The following is an 11,670-nucleotide window of genomic DNA, read 5'->3' on the forward strand; positions in this document are numbered from 1 at the left end:
GAAATAGATGTAAAAATCCTCTACTCTTATGGGTTTCTATATAAACCATTTATTGCAGTATAAAATAATCTTACATTATGTAATATAGACATCTGTAAAATAAGTATAAAATACTTAAAATATTGCTTTCAGTCAGTACAAAAAAATGGCTGTAACTAGAGGCTCATTCAGCTGTTGTAATTCTTTGAAAGTCGTAACAAACCACACCACTTTCTTGCCCTGAGTAGGTCAAGTTCAAGTTCAAGTTCAAAATGTTTTATTGGCATGACAAGCAGAACAAGTGTTGCCAAAGCTACAACACAATACACAAACATACTTTTAGAACAGAAGCAATATGGTTATATTGAGTACATACAACCCTATTGTATATTGAGCTCGGTATATTACAAATTATCATTGAATTCTAATAACATTGCATTTTAAATACATTTTGCAGGTAGAAACTAATGTTTTGTGTTTTTGGTTATTTTTGGTTTTTTTTCTCTGAGATAATGGTGTCTTGCATCAAATGCAATATCAAAACATAAAATTCTATATCGCCTTGAGCTGTTCAAGAACACAGACCATTTTTGCAAATTCTGAAATTAGTTTACAAGAATTAACGATTCTTCATGAGAAAAGCTGTTTCAACTTAGGAAACTGTGACAGACAAAGACTGCCATGAGGCTACCAGTACGCTGCACATGGGGTGGCCAAAGAAATCAACACGCCATACATATACAGTGTATGTCTTTGCCGTCATTATTCACTTTGATTTGCCTCAAATTTAAAAGAACAAAAAAACCTGCAATATAAGTTTATATACATTAAATAAGACATACATGTAAGTATGTGTTGAAACAGATACAGTGCCTTATAAGTGCTGTTAAGAAAAATAGTGTCTTTTAATTCTGTCGGTTCTTGGGAATGCTTTCATGGTGAATGTAAGCATTCCATCTTTTCTCCAGGTACAATTAATTCTATATGATTTTCATTGCTGTGTAAAAGACTAGAAGAAAAGTATGTTAACCTGTTCTACAGGTTTGATTTTTATTTTATATTAGTTTTCAGACTAAAGCTATTTATATAAATGTAATGTATTACCACCATATTCCTTTATTTCTAAAAAATAATATAGGCCTGCTTTTTTATTTTCACAGATTCTTTAAGAAGCAATACAACTGACTCCACAAAACTATAAATGAACATAAAACATTATTTTGTACTATTTACAGAATACAGATACTATGAAACAGATAATAAGACCCTTTCTAGGCACAGAACATTCTGCAGGCTAATAAATGTCATGCTATAAAATACTAGATGTTGGGTGACAGAATACTGTATTAAAAAGAATGTAATAAAACTAGAAGGCAAAAAAACACATGTTTGGAATACAGCAATTACACAGTTACATTATTTGTATCTACACAATAATTCTATGTCAGAGACAGGGATATGGTGGAGTCACAACTTGGGACAGTCCTGTCTTCAAAGATTAATAACGAAACAGACCTAAAAATGAAACTAGTTTCCCATATAGCAAATATATGGTATATTTAAGAAGGTTGTTGCCTTATACATGTCTGTGCCCAGTAAAAAGTTGCTAGAATAACAAAAATACAGTTTTTTCTTATTAATTAATTTTGCTTCCTTGCAGTTTATTTCAGATTACATTTCCATATGTGTGAGTTCAACCAGATTAGGCTAGAGGCACAATAAAATGCTTGTATCAGTATTTTATCAAGATCTAAGAATAATGATTTATAGAGCAATGTTTCTTGCCTTTTGCCTTCTCACCATGGTGATGTTTAGATGGCTTAGCAGTGATAGGAAAAGCATGAAAAGCCTAATTATCGTAACTTAAAAATCCAATTTCATCAAATACAGTTCATTTATTCCACAAGAGTTCTAAAAGCTGATTCAGGACCAAACTGAAACCACTTCTCTTCATGGCTCATGGCTGTGCTAGCTTCAGATTATTTCTCTAACAAGAGGACTCTATTATTAAATAATGGCAAATTCTGGTCATGCTAGATATATTTTGAAAATATAAACGTTCAAATTTAGTAAGGCCTAAAATATACACTTAACTTGCTGTGGTTATAAAGGACAAATATGAGAGAACGGCATATAAAAACAATGCTTTTCTTAATTATCCACAAACAGTTTGTCATAAAACTCTAAATGAATTTATGCATGTAATATGTTGTAATAAACCTTTAATAACTTGTTCAAAAAGCATAAGACTCACAATAGTGGTAAAGATGTATTTATTAAAAAAAGAAGGGAATAAGCTAAATACAAAGACCATTCGATTCAAAAGACAACATGACAAATTCAACCAAATACAGCAGGGAAACCACAGGACAAAGTGCTAAATGTGATCTATGAAATACTATAGAGAAAGTCTTTGGCCTCATTCCAAATTCCCAGGTGTAATTAAATTGCAATCAGCCCTGAGCCCCAGACAGCCTTGAGCACTGAAGGGGGAAAGGGGAAGGTGGTGATGAGGAAGAGGAAATGGTGTTAATAAAACAACACACTGCAGGTGAGCCTGGCATCTGAAGCATTGTATAGGCTGTACTCATCCTTACCTCTGCTTGCTGAGGGGTTGCTTTCAATCAGGGAAAAAGAAAAAGTATTCTAAAAGATACGTCATTACAAACACACAAAATGTACAAGCACTGTACAAGTTCACTGTACTGTAGTCTGCACATTCCTTCAGTAGGCGGTGAACATGTTTGATTTTAAGACCTGTTGGTGTTGCCTGCTGTCTTTTGTCATCACTTGCTGCTGGTTTGGCAACACCTTATCACACCCCTAATAATACTTCCACTTAGGAGTGGTGTAATATAGTATATCTTACAGGAAACGTCCTACAAGTTTCATCAAGATAAGAATCAGTAGTCATCTGATAAGCTTGGTTTCTGTACAACACCCTAACCTTCCCATAAAACACGTCTTATAATAATGAAAATCTTGCAAGCCATATTTAACCAGTGTGCACAACATTATAACAAGGACAGGAGATTGATACATGTAATACCTTTATCAAATCACTCTATATGCAGATGAAGGAGCATAAACCCAGTTTTCAGGGCAGGGCATGAGGACTGCAAAGATGCACGTCATTTAAAAGCTCCAAATCAGAAACATGCTCTCAGAATTGGATATAAGCATGCAACAAACCGTTAAGAATGTAAATGGACAATTCCGGGAGCATCGTGCATTCTCTAATAGAAAACTACATATTTTCAGTATATATAAGTTTTGGCACATCATGTTTAATTCTGTTTTCCATAGTTACTCAAGCCTTTGTTTTAAACCAGCATTGGCTTTATGCCATCATCACAGTTTCCCCCAAAACTTCAGTGAGATTCATTACAGTAAGACATTAATAGCACTGTAAGGCAATAACATGGGAAATATAGGGACAACTGAAGCTCATGGTTTTTAAACTTAATAGATTGCAGAACAACAAAACGGGACAGCTTGCTTGTTGGGAAATTGTGTTTTATTCAATCATTTTAAACTATTGAAGCAAATGCTTAGTAAATTGTCATAGTTAATTTGAATATTTCCCCAGTTATCATAGGGCTACTAATACTGAGTCATACTGATCCATATTACAAAACAGTTCTCATGTAAACAACAACTTTCTTGTCTTTAGTTTAATCCTTTATTTAAACAATTGCTAACAGTTTGTGCTCTTCTCCTACACACTATGCATGAAGAATTCTTTGGTGTCCATTGTATTACTAATTGATGAACCAAATCAAATGAGATGGAGCTATTTATAAAAATAGATGACAAAATCATGACTCATTCTGGCAGTAAGTGGAGCCGCCCCTGCTCACCTGTTCATCTGTTGAGAAGAGTGCGATGCAGCTGAGAATGTTCAACAAGGGGTTAATATTAAGTGCACTGGCAGGAAAATAAAGGCGATATGTTACATTGACACTGTCAACACAGCACCTTACCTTGAGAGTCCACTATTCTATTCTTAGCTCTCTAGTGATGTTCTCCAGAGCTCAATAAACACTGCATGCAGTCCTTACTTCTATAAAGCAGTTCAAACCAGTGTACAGTGTTTTATTGTGAAGAATCCTCTTATCACTGTGTTGTACTTATCCAGTGCTTGCTCCAGTTAATACAAGTTTATGCATACATTGATCTGCTCTATGGCTTTTTGATATTACATGCTGTTGTGTGTAGGAGTATCAGACTCTAAACTTTTTAATTTCCACTCTTAAAGTGGTGTGCTGCATTACAAGAAAATATACAGATGTTAAAAAATGATTGATCCACTTCATAAAGTAAGATAACAGAAATTGTAAACCCATAAACAGATACAAATTTAAAAAAACACTATTTTGTGACTTTTTTGTGGTTTCCAAGCTTGGCTATGTGATCTAGCTTAAGATTTATTTCCATAACTGACCAAATGAAAGAACAAATGCAGCCTGTCTGGAATTGTTGCCCTGTTTTTCAAATAATTGACTCTGTATGATACAACAAATCATTACTCAATTATTGATCATCATTCAATTCATTAATCAATTATTGATCGTCGTTCAATTCATTAATTGCCCTGGTGTTGAGAAATGTCAGAATCTAATGAAAAAAATTAGATGTCACCTTGCTTTAATATAATGTGTAAAACAATATAAACAAACATGTTTGCCATTGTATTTGAAGGCTCTTGTGAAGAGTCTGTACATTTTGAATGATAAAGTGTCCTCAATGCATTGATTACTGTCTGTCCGATATTCCATAAGGACATTTGTTGTTATATTGGTACAAATAAGCTCAAACACATCTACTTGTGATGAATAATACCTTGACTAAGATGCAGTTAATTTATATGCCATGCCTAAAGGACTTTCTAAACACTGCATTACCTCTGAGTAACTAAACAGAGTGATGATACATTTCATACTGAGGATGGTTTGTTCTGCGCTAGAAAAGCTTTAAATTTTGTTTTAATTTTGAGGTTTGTCTCTCAATCCATTATGTGCTTTCTCAGTGACAATTATTTCCTGGCAGATTCCCATGTGTGAATTAAAGTGTGCAGTGCATTGCAATGTATGCAGCAGGTTATCATCCTGATAAGTTATTAAAGATGTAGCTAGTTGTCAAGGTGACTACAGATCTGCTAGTATTCTGATGCAGTCACTAGACCTGATGGTTAAGCAGGAGAAATGGTGATTTTATGTCAGCAACAAAGAAAATAAGGCAGATAAAAAGAATGCAATCCAGCAACATTTAACATGACTTTATTTGCGTTGATTGTAGCCTGATATAAACGAGATGGCTGAATGCAAATGTAATTCATTAGGGTTTTAAATGAGTCTACAGAAATCAAGTGTATTTTGCTTTATGTCTAAGTGATATCTTTATCTTTGAAAGCATTCCAATAAAAATGTTTGTCTTCATGCATGAAAAACAAAAATAATCTTGCTATTTCTGTCCGGTAATGTCTGACAATGGGATATTATGTTTCTTGTATTTAAAGGATTCTGGAGGTCATAGTTTTGCAGTGGTTTAATGTAAATAGATAATTTTAAAACATTATATAATTTACCACAATGTGTATCATTTACTACTTACTCATTCACTATGCATCTTATGACACGCTTCATTTTTGATGGCCCAGTCTATTGTGTTTTTTCAAAGTTATACAAATAAAATATCTGCGTTGGAGGCAGATAATAGCACTGATACAGTTATGATTCAGAATAAGTGAACTGTGGTTTCATTGAAGTTTATATAACGCTGAATCACAGAGCTAAAAATGGTTTTCAATTAATTTGATGCTGAATTCAAAACTGAAAATATATTATGTTGCTAAGCTCAGAGGTCTATGTCTGAAAGCCTGCTACAATATTAACATGTTGTGTTATTGAATCAAAATCGGTGCTTCAGTCTCTTGGAATGTAAAGCTATATGAAAACAAAGGTGTGGGTGTGGTAAAAACTAACCCCATGATATTACAATTGGCTTATTTATAAATCACTATTAAATATCAGTACTGTTTTACCATTTGTAAATCCTTACAAATAAAGCGTTGGTTCCTGCATTGCTTAATAATCAGAGCATTGTTGAGACAGGGACTGTAAATTCTGTCCTTTCTTTTGGTCAATTGCATGTACACTCCTGTGTCAACCCTTTGACTTTTCTTCACCTCAGGATAGCAGATGCCAAGCATAGCACAGTACATGTGTTCTGTTATTACAGTCTGGAATACTGACAAGGTTCTAACCAAATGATTTAAGCTGGATTTTAAAAATAGAAATTACAATTGACCTTCTTATTCTAGTAAAACAGAAGACAGCGAACATAACCTATTTCAGGAGGGGGCTTTGCTTTGTTTTATATGCAGACTATTTTGAATAAGAGATATGACAGCTGGATGGATGACGACTAATCTTTAGGTAAAGGAAGGCATGTCACTATGTGGATTCGCTAAATCATCTGCAGATTTAGACTAAAAAGGAACACCAATAATTCTCTGCATATAAAAATATTATCTGCTAAGGAATTATTATATATATATATATATATATATATATATATATATATATATATATATATATATATATATATATATATATATATATTGCCACTTAATTGTTAAAGAAAATTAATCTGTTGTGCCAGTATCAATTTAGTTTAGATGATAAAATCAGTAGACAGAGAGGAAAACAATGGTAGGAATTCATAATGCAGGAAGGTGGTGGTGTGAATTAATTCATCCACCTTAATACAGTTAAGCCTTACATTTTAATACCAGGAAGTGCCTCTGTATTTATACTTTGTTGGATGTTGGCATAGTGAATTGTCTCAGTTCCTAAGGTTTATACACAGTACAGTGGCAAACTATACAGGTTCACACCTAATAATGAAAGTGTACATCTACTGTAAAACAGTGAGATCACCTCAAAACCTAGTTTAAAATGAACTTGCTTCATTTATTGCCACTTAATTGTTCATTAAGAAAAGGTTTCCTTCACAAAAAGACATTCTTTGCAATTATTGTAACAAAGAAGGAGCATGTGTTTTCCATTATACTAATTCTCGTCAGCAGTTTTATTTTCTCAGTATTTATTTTTATTTTCCTGAAAGCATGCTTTACGAAGCCAATATTTGAACTCTGCTTTTGAACAACATTACCACTTTTCTAAACTTTTCATTACTAATGTTTGTTTTTCTATAATGATTCTCAATGCGTGCAACATATATTTAATTGCCACATACTGTCCCAGAAACCCACTTTGTGTTAGTTTAGGTTGTAACAGAAACAGTATGATGGAGTTTTCTCATCTCATGTCTTCTCCTGCCACCCTGATATCTTTAACCCTTTCATATTCATCAACATTTAAAAGAATGATAACCAAGGCATTCAAATCCGTCTCTCATCTCTGAGCAGGGGCAATAGCAAACCCATTGCAAGCTCCACTTCAATTTAAGTAAAGATCTTGGGCAGAAAGAATGTTGGGCCAATAATAATGTTGCTTATGCTAATAAGAGGTAAGAATGAAATGAGTCTTGGTTATCATTTTTAATAAAATATATTTTCTATGACGTAAGCAGCGCTGACACAAACCTGGTCAGTTCTTGGGCCTCTTCTCTTCAACATCTATATACTTCCCTTGGGTCACCTCATCCTCCAACATAGCCTCATGTTTCACTCCTATGCAGATGACACCCAGCTGTACCTAAAACTAGACCCTGGTTGTTCCTCTGCCATGGTCTGGCTCTCAGCTTTCACCCAAGACATTGAGGCCTGGATGTCTGCCAATTTTCTTCAGCTCAACAATAACAAATCTGAACAACTTCTAGTAGGATCAAAAACTCAGCTTAAGAATCTCAATATTGCTGCCTTGAACCTCGGAAACTATCTGCTGCTGCCTTCCCCCACAGTAAAAAGTCTTGGTTTACTTCTGGATAGTAACCTCTCCTTTGATGCCCAAATCTCCACTGTAGTCAAATCCTCCTTTTACCACCTCGGAAACATCTCAAAGGTCCGTCCCTACCTTTCCCTCCCGGATGCAGAGATACTCTGTCATGCATTCATCTCCTCTCGGCTATTGCAGCTCTCTCTATGGTGGTCTTCCGTCACGTACCATAAACCAGTTGCAGCTGGTTCAAAATGCCGCTGCTAGGATCCTTACCAGATGTAAAAAAAACATGATCACATTACCCCCTGTCTTGCCCAGCTGCACTGGCTACCTGTAAAGTTCAGGATTACTTACAAATTTCTCCTGCTTGCCTACAAGGCCCTTCATCACACAGGTCCAGAGTACCTCTCCAACCTGCTGACCCACTATGTCCTTGCATGCAAGCTTCAGTCCTCTGACTCAGGCTTGCTTGTTATACTCAAGCAAAAGCGCACCACACTCGGAGAGCATTCTTCTAACTTCATGGCCCTGACTCTCTGAAACGCTCTCCCAGCTTTAGTGCGTGCAGCTCCCACAGTCTCTCGCTTCAAGTCAACTCTCAAGACCCACTTGTTCTCTTTTGTTTTCAATGCTCTTTAAGCCTGATATCTGTTATTATCTGTTGTCTAAATTGCTATTTCAGGTTTTTCCCTCCATCTTATTTCTATGATTCTGTATGACACACATCCACAATGTTTAGAATTAGTCTTTTATGTAATGTATTATGCCTGTATATAATGTATTTGTGTTGGTTTTTACTATTTGTATTTAATGCATTTTTGTATTTTAATGTATTATGCATTGTTCCTCACTATCTTGTAAAGCGATTTGTGATGGTGGTCCATCATGAAAGGTGCTATATAAAATAAATATTGATTTATTGATTGATATATGAGCTACAAAGTAGAAGGGTTATAACCAAAGATCTCAAGAGATGAGATGATCTCATCTTGCTGTTTTTGGTATTATTAATGTGGGTTATCATTCCTTTACTATTACTGAATCCTAAAGGCTGATCAAACCTACCACAATAATAGCGTGAGGCCTCTCCACAGGATTCAATGAATACACTGGCACAGTGTAGTGGGCAAAATCTGGCACTGCCACTGCAGCAGCCTTTGCAGTGCAAGTGTGTGAACAGTTCTACAGGGATTAGAGGTGTCAGATTCTGCATCATGGAAGCTCAAAAGCAAAACTAAAGGTGAGGCCAGTTATAATACCTTTTGGTTACGATCAATTCCTGATTCGTTATCGTTTCTGAAACCCTGTTACAAGAAACCTTAAAAAAAAAAAAACACACACACATTACATGCAGCGCTATCTACCATTTAATCAATACAGAATTCATTCCTCGACGTGGATACAAAAAATGGCACTTCTGCTTTAACTTATGTAAGTCTGAATAGTGTTTTTTTGTGTTTCCAAGCTGACTACCAAGCTGTCAGTACAAATTAAAAGCAACACAAATGAAATGAAAGATATTACAGTTTATGGGGCTCTAATATCATCGCGAATCTTTTCACTGGCCTTGGTCCCAGAGCTGTGAACTCAGTGACTTCTATAATCCCTTCTTCACATATATTTCCTACTTGATAACAGTTGACTGCCTTCCCTACTTTTTAGAATGCAAAATATTTAAACAAATCATTGACCCCATCTGGGGTAGACAAGGAACACCTTGTGTTATATATGAACATACCTTTCTAAAGCAGAGAAAACTAATAATGTTGCATATTTCAAAAGATAACCTGCTTCAATAAAGGATGGCTTGAAATCAATAATTTTTACAGGACAGAACCATATTTGAGGGGATGCAGTTGGATCTTCACAAACCCTGGATTGTCTCCAAGAACAAAACTCATTATGACAGGAGGGAAGGTCGTGTGAGGTAAGATAGGAAAAAGGAAAACGTTTCCTTCTCATTATGTCATTGCTATAATAAGCTCAAGTCTCCGCTGTGCCACTGCAGCAGCTGTAGAGATGGAAAAAAAAAACATTTGAATACCAATTAGAAACCATACCAGCTATGTAAGGCAGGATTTACACCATTACAAAAAACTTCAAGGCTCATCACATGTATTAAGGATTTTAAAGGTTATTTCACTAGGCATAATTATTGCAGGTTAACTTCCCCCTACACTTCACACTATGCTAAACTTGAACACACCAGAAACAAAGAAGCCTGCAGTGCAAGGCTCCCCAAATATCATGCTTTTAATCTTGTGGCTATTTAACAAGGTGGAACTGCAGTGCAAGGCTCCCTAAATATCATGTGTTTAATCTTGTAGATATTTAACAAGGCAGAATGCTTTTGTGCTGCTATTTTATGTAAAAGATGATTTTTAGTTGTAAAAGCTTACACATAATGCATGACCCATGTTTAATTATATCTGGTACCCTGGCTGGGAACTAAAATAATGTCACTGTTTTGGGTTTTTTTTTTTAAGTTGTACACAAGGGGCAGGTATTCAATTTGTAGGGGCAGATGTGAAACTAACTTGTCAGCAAACCATAGTCATTTTTGGTGGGGATAAATCATGTACCAAGTTGGGAAACTGTAAACAAAGTTACATATTGGGGATTTTTAAACAATGTCAAAGTTTGGCTAGAATACCTTTACAAAGTTGGTCAATAAAAAATAAATCAACATTTGGCAGTCAAAGACTAAAACTGGGTTTTAGTATTGCTGAGCATTCCCCATTATATAAGATTTCTAGACAGCTTAAGAATGCAACACAGACGTTCACTTTATGTACCATCTTTATTAGATTTATATAGAAATACTTAAAAAAACATGAAGTAGCACCATTACTTACTTTTACCTTTATTATGTAGAACTTTAAAACGTCAGAAAAATAAAACTCTTGATACAATTTCAAATCTTGTTTCAGCAAATATAATATTAGTATTTGACCATGAGGTTAAAGGCCCTTTATCATAAAATAAAATATACTTTGTTTTTAAACTTTGCTCAATAAAGTACAATTACACTCAAGTAACTTCACTTACATATACATTAACAAGTGGTAAACAAATGTATTAAAATAGAAATACGAAAACTAGAGTGGTGCAAAGGAATTCTGTAATTTCCACTGAAATCTAATTTGTACAAATGTTAAAAAGCATAAACAGTTCCTTTTGTTTGACTTACTAAGTTTTATACATTTTCATTTTTGTAATAATATAGAATAAAATATGCTTTATATCACGGAATAAAAAATATGCTGGGTGAAGCAGATTTAAAAGACTTTCTTTTTTTTTTTTTTTTTTTTTTTTGCAAAACCTATAAAACCCTCCATCCCAACAGAATACTGTTTAATGCAACACACATTGTGTGGCTTGTATTTCCATCCACAGTTGTGTGATATTAAAATAATACAGTGTTCTTTGCCCAAAGGCCATACTAAAAAATAATAAAAAAAAGATTATTTTTTTAACCCAGCTACAAAAAAGTTCACTGAACTTAAATTAAAATACCTGTAAACATCTTTGCAATACGAAATATAATCTTTCAAGTCAAAAAAGAATAAAATACTTCAATCTGTATTAATGCAATTTATCGTTAAAACGCTAAACTTGTGAATTTTTTTTTTTTTTTTTTAATATATATATAAGATATGTTGTTTTGTTTTTTTGCTAAAGCTGCAGTATCACTTTTTCCCCCCATTTACATTTTCCACAGGAACTTCTTGCCTTTTTTCAAAGCACCCAACAATTTGCTCTGCAATTAGCACGTTTCCAATATCAG

At 34.4% G+C, this 11,670-nt stretch overlaps 1 protein-coding gene across 1 annotated transcript in view; it reads right to left on the bottom strand.

Annotated features, from left to right (window-relative positions):
• Positions 1–10,661: 10,661 nt before the first annotated feature.
• The window catches only part of LOC121298616 (RNA-binding protein MEX3B-like), a 4,189-nt gene continuing 3,180 nt past the window's right edge, over positions 10,662–11,670 (bottom strand). The window contains exon 2 of the mRNA XM_041225740.1: positions 10,662–11,670. This exon is cut by the window's right edge and continues 1,750 nt beyond it. The gene's annotated coding sequence lies outside the window, so the exon portion shown is untranslated.

This window comes from Polyodon spathula, chromosome 24 (assembly GCF_017654505.1).
Source record: "Polyodon spathula isolate WHYD16114869_AA chromosome 24, ASM1765450v1, whole genome shotgun sequence".
Lineage (NCBI taxonomy): Eukaryota > Metazoa > Chordata > Actinopteri > Acipenseriformes > Polyodontidae > Polyodon > Polyodon spathula.